Genomic DNA, 6,484 nt, shown 5'->3' with positions numbered 1-6,484 from the left:
TACATCCTCTCCACATCAACTCTATCTGTGTCCTCTGGTCCCAGACTCCCCACTATAGGAAACATCCTCTCCACATCCACTCTATCTGTGTCCTCCGGTCCTAGACTCCCCCACCATAGGAAACATCCTCTCCACATCAACTCTATCTGTGTCCTCTGGTCCCAGACTCCCCACTATAGGAAACATCCTCTCCACATCCACTCTACCTGTGTCCTCCGGTCCGAGACTCCCCCACTAAAAGAAACATCTTCTTCGCGTCCACTCTATCTGTGTCCTCTGGTCCTAGACTCCTCCACTATAGGAAACATCCTCTCCACATCCACTCTATCTGTGTCCTCTGGTCCTGGACTCCCCCACTATAGGAAACATCCTCTCCACATCCACTCTATCTGTGTCCTCCGGTCCGAGACTCCCCCACTAAAAGAAACATCTTCTCCACATCCACTCTATCTGTGCCCTCTGGTCCTAAACTCCCCCACTACAGGAAACATCCTCTCCACATCCACTCTATCTGTGCCCTCTGGTCCTAAACTCCCCCACTACAGGAAACATCCTCTCCACATCCACTCTATCTGTGCCCTCTGGTCCTAAACTCCCCCACTACAGGAAACATCCTCTCCACACCCACTCTATCTGTGTCCTCTGGTCCTGGACTCCCCCACTGTAGGAAACATCCTCTCCACATCCACTCTATCTGTGTCCTCCGGTCCTAGACTCCCCCACTGTAGGAAACATCCTCTCCACATCCACTCTATCTGTGCCCTCTGGTCCTAGACTCCCCCATTATAGGAAACATCTTCTCCACACCCACTCTATCTGTGCCCTCTGGTCCTAGACTCCCCCACTATAGGAAACATCCTCTCCACATCCACTCTATCTGTGTCCTCTGGTCCTAGACTCCCCACTATAGGAAACATCTTCTCCACACCCACTCTATCTGTGCCCTCTGGTCCTAGACTCCCCACTATAGGAAACATCTTCTCCACACCCACTCTATCTGTGCCCTCTGGTCCTAGACTCCCCCACTGTAGGAAACATCCTCTCCACACCCACTCTATCTGTGCCCTCTGGTCCTAGACTCCCCCACTATAGGAAACATCCTCTCCACATCCTCTCTATCTGTGTCCTCTGGTCCTAGACTCCCCCACTATAGGAAACATCCTCTCCACATCCACTCTATCTGTGTCCTCTGGTCCTAGACTCCCCCACTATAGGAAACATCCTCTCCACATCCACTCTATCTGTGTCCTCTGGTCCTAGACTCCCCCACTATAGGAAACATCCTCTCCACACCCACTCTATCTGTGTCCTCCGGTCCGAGACTCCCCCACTATAGGAAACATCCTCTCCACACCCACTCTATCTGTGTCCTCCGGTCCGAGACTCCCCCACTATAGGAAACATCCTCTCCACACCCACTCTATCTGTGTCCTCCGGTCCTAGACTCCCCCACTGTAGGAAACATCCTCTCCACATCCACTCTATTTGTGTCCTCTGGTCCTAGACTCCCCCACTGTAGGAAACATCCTCTCCACACCCACTCTATCTGTGTCCTCTGGTCCTAGACTCCCCACTATAGGAAACATCCTCTCCACATCCACTCTATCTGTGTCCTCTGGTCCTAGACACCCCCACTATAGGAAACATTCTCTCCACATCCACTCTATCTGTGTCCTCCGGTCCGAGACACCCCCACTGTAGGAAACATCCTCTCCACACCCACTCTATCTGTGTCCTCCGGTCCGAGACTCCCCCACTGTAGGAAACATCCTCTCCACATCCACTCTATCTGTGTCCTCCGGTCCGAGACTCCCCCACTGTAGGAAACATCCTCTCCACACCCACTCTATCTGTGTCCTCTGATCCTAGACTCCCCCACTATAGGAAACATCCTCTCCACACCCACTCTATCTGTGTCCTCCGGTCCGAGACTCCCCCACTATAGGAAACATCTTCTCCACATCCACCCTATCTGTGTCCTCTGGTCCTAGACTCCCCACTATAGGAAACATCCTCTCCACACCCACTCTATCTGTGTCCTCTGGTCCCAGACTCCCCACTATAGGAAACATCCTCTCCACACCCACTCTATCTGTGTCCTCTGCTCCCAGACTCCCCACTATAGGAAACATCCTCTCCACACCCACTCTATCTGTGTCCTCTGGTCCCAGACTCCCCACTATAGAAAACATCCTCTCCACACCCACTCTATCTGTGTCCTCTGGTCCCAGACTCCCCACTATAGAAAACATCCTCTCCACACCCACTCTATCTGTGTCCTCTGGTCCCAGACTCCCCACTATAGAAAACATCCTCTCCACATCCACTCTATCTGTGTCCTCTGGTCCTAGACTCCCCACTATAGGAAACATCCTCTCCACACCCACTCTATCTGTGTCCTCTGGTCCTAGACTCCCCCACTAAAGGAAACATCCTCTCCACACCCACTCTATCTGTGTCCTCTGGTCCTGGACTCCCCCACTATAGGAAACATCCTCTCCACACCCACTCTATCTGTGTCCTCTGGTCCTAGACTCCCCCACTACAGGAAACATCCTCTCCACATCCACTCTATCTGTGGTCCTAGACTCCCCCACTGTAGGAAATATCCTCTCCACATCCACTCTATCTGTGTCCTCTGGTCCTAGACTCCCCCACTGTAGGAAATATCCTCTCCACACCCACTCTATCTGTGTCCTCTGGTCCTGGACTCCCCCACTACAGGAAACATCCTCTCCACACCCACTCTATCTGTGTCCTCCGGTCCGAGACTCCCCCACTATAGGAAACATCCTCTCCACATCCACTCTATCTGTGTCCTCCGGTCCGAGACTCCCCCACTGTAGGAAACATCCTCTCCACATCTGCTCTATCTGTGTCCTCTAGTCCTAGACTCCCCCACTATAGGAAACATCCTCTCCACATCTACTCTATCTGTGTCCTCTGGTCCTAGACTCTCCCACTGTAGGAAACATCCTCTCCACATCCACTCTATCTGTGCCCTCTGGTCCTAGTCTCCCCCACTATAGGAAATATCCTCTCCATATCCACTCTATCTGTGTCCTCTGGTCCTAGACTCCCCCACTATAGGAAACATCCTCTCCACATCCACTCTATCTGTGTCCTCTGGTCCTAGACTCCCCCATCATAGGAAACATCCTCTCCACATCCACTCTATCTGTGTCCTCTGTTCCTAGACTCCCCCATCATAGGAAACATCCTCTCCACATCTACTCTATCTGTGTCCTCTGGTCCTAGACTCTCCCACTGTAGGAAACATCCTCTCCACATCCACTCTATCTGTGCCCTCTGGTCCTAGTCTCCCCCACTATAGGAAACATCCTCTCCATATCCACTCTATCTGTGTCCTCTGGTCCTAGACTCCCCTACTATAGGAAACATCCTCTCCACATCCACTCGATCTGTGTCCTCTGGTCCTAGACTCCCCCACTATAGGAAACATCCTCTCCACATCCACTCTATCTGTGTCCTCTGGTCCTAGACTCCCCCACTATAGGAAACATCCTCTCCACACCCACTCCATCTGTGTCCTCTGGTCCTAGACTCCCCACTATAGGAAACATCCTCTCCACATCCACTCTATCTGTGTCCTCTGGTCCTAGACTCCTCCACTGTAGGAAACATCCTCTCCACACCCACTCTATCTGTGACCTCTGGTCCTAGACTCCCCCACTATAGGAAACATCCTCTCCACACCCACTCTATCTGTGACCTCTGGTCCTAGACTCCCCCACTATAGGAAACATCCTCTCCACATCCACTCTATCTGTGTCCTCCGGTCCGAGACTCCCCCACTATAGGAAACAACCTCTCCACATCCACTCTATCTGTGTCCTCTGGTCCTAGACTCCCCACTATAGGAAACATCCTCTCCACATCCACTCTATCTGTGTCCTCTGGTCCTAGACTCCCCCACTATAGGAAACAACCTCTCCACATCCACTCTATCTGTGTCCTCTGGTCCTAGACTCCCCACTATAGGAAACATCCTCTCCACATCCACTCTATCTGTGTCCTCTGGTCCTAGACTCCCCACTATAGGAAATATCCTCTCCACATCCACTCTATCTGTGTCCTCCGGTCCTAGACTCCCCCACTACAGGAAACATCCTCTCCACATCCACTCTATCTGTGTCCTCTGGTCCTAGACTCCCCCACTACAGGAAACATCCTCTCCACATCCACTCTATCTGTGTCCTCCGGTCCTAGACTCCCCTCTATAGGAAACATCCTCTCCACATCCACTCTATCTGTGCCCTCTGGTCCTAGTCTCCCCCACTATAGGAAACATCCTCTCCATATCCACTCTATCTGTGTCCTCTGGTCCTAGACTCCCCCACTATAGGAAACATCCTCTCCACATCCACTCTATCTGTGTCCTCTGGTCCTAGACTCCCCCACTATAGGAAACATCCTCTCCACACCCACTCTATCTGTGTCCTCTGGTCCTAGACTCCCCCACTATCGGAAACATCCTCTCCACATCCACTCTATCTGTGTCCTCTGGTCCTAGACTCCCCCACTACAGGAAACATCCTCTCCACATCCACTCTATCTGTGCCCTCTGGTCCTAGACTCCCCCACTGTAGGAAACATCCTCTCCACATCCACTCTATCTGTGTCCTCTGGTCCTAGACTCCCCACTATAGGAAACATCCTCTCCACACCCACTCTATCTGTGTCCTCTGGTCCTAGACTCCCCCACTATCGGAAACATCCTCTCCACACCCACTCTATCTGTGTCCTCTGGTCCTAGACTCCCCCACTATCGGAAACATCCTCTCCACATCCACTCTATCTGTGTCCTCTGGTCCTAGACTCCCCCACTATAGGAAACATCCTCTCCACACCCACTCTATCTGTGTCCTCTGGTCCCTGACTCTCCCCACTGTAGGAAACATCCTCTCCACACCCACTCTATCTGTGTCCTCTGGTCCTAGACTCCCCCACTGTAGGAAACATCCTCTCCACACCCACTCTATCTGTGTCCTCCGGTCCTGGACACCCCCACTATCGGAAACATCCTCTCCACACCCACTCTATCTGTGTCCTCTGGTCCCGGACTCTCCCCACTCTAGGAAACATCCTCTCCACATCCACTCTGTCTGTGTCCTCTGGTCCTAGACTCCCCCAGTGTAGGAAACATCCTCTCCACACCCACTCTATCTGTGTCCTCTGGTCCTAGACTCCCCCACTGTAGGAAACACCCTCTCCACACCCACTCTATCTGTGTCCTCTGGTCCTAGACTCCTCCACTATAGGAAACATCCTCTCCACACCCACTCTATCTGTGTCCTCTGGTCCTAGACTCCCCCACTATAGGAAACATCCTCTCCACACCCACTCTATCTAGGCTTTTCAGTATTTGATAGGTTTCCATGAGGATCACTGTCGCCTCATTCTTCCGACCTCTGTCGACTACAGTCCCCGAGACATCAAATTCTCCCGTTTTAATCCCGCGAACAGGAGTTCATCCTTGCTTTCATGTTCTATTTCTTTCCAAATGAACGCTAACGTTGCATCGGACTTCCTTACGACTGACACATCCTGCATTTAACCTTCAGAGAATACTGTACCAGGACCCTTTGCACCTCTGATTTCTGAATTTTCTGCACGTTTAGAAAATAGTCTACACCTTTATTATTTCTACCAAAGTGCATGACCGTTCATCTCCCTACGCTGTATTCCTTCTCCACCCATTCTCTAAATCCTTCTGCAACCTCCCTGTTTCCTCAACACTCTCTGTTACCACAACCCCACCCCCACCCCAGCTATCTCGGTATCATCTACAAACCCCCAGTTCCTTCATCCATAGCATGGGACAAAGAACCTATTGTCGTTGGAATGTGGGAGGAAACCGGAGCACCCGGAGGAAACCCACGTGATCGCAGGAGAACGTACAAACTGCTTACAGACAGCGGAAGGAATTGAACTTGGGGCTGCCAAGCGCACCGAGCTGTAATAGTCACGCTCGCCGCTACGTGGCGCCCTTGGGGACTCTTCAAAGAGAGTCTTAGACAGGGACGCGGACGATCAATGAAACCTTCTGGGGGCAGGGAAGGGTTACTTTGACCTTAGAGTAGGTTCAAAGGTCAGCACAACATCGTGGGCCGAAGGGCCTGCACTGTGCTGTACTGTTCTGTGTTCTATGACCCTCTGGTATATTGTCTCCCACTCCAGCGAGCCCTGATCCACAGGTCCCCGCAGAGTGAATCCCCATCGCCGTGGTTACAGATGTAAACGGCTGGGAAACCTCAGTGACTCAGACACCACCTCTGACCCCTGACTCCGCCCACCGATTCTCTCCTAGTTTCTGCGGTTTTACGTGTTTCCCAGTCCAGCGGTCACTGAGCCCCGAGATAGGTTAGATGGATATAATGACCATCACGGAGACAGGATATTTCACATTTTATTTTCTCGTCAGTAACCTCATTGCCCCTCACCCCTCAGCGAGGTACCCCTT

This window comes from Hypanus sabinus, chromosome 6 (assembly GCF_030144855.1).
Source record: "Hypanus sabinus isolate sHypSab1 chromosome 6, sHypSab1.hap1, whole genome shotgun sequence".
Taxonomy (NCBI): domain Eukaryota; kingdom Metazoa; phylum Chordata; class Chondrichthyes; order Myliobatiformes; family Dasyatidae; genus Hypanus; species Hypanus sabinus.
This window is presented reverse-complemented; position numbering follows the sequence as displayed.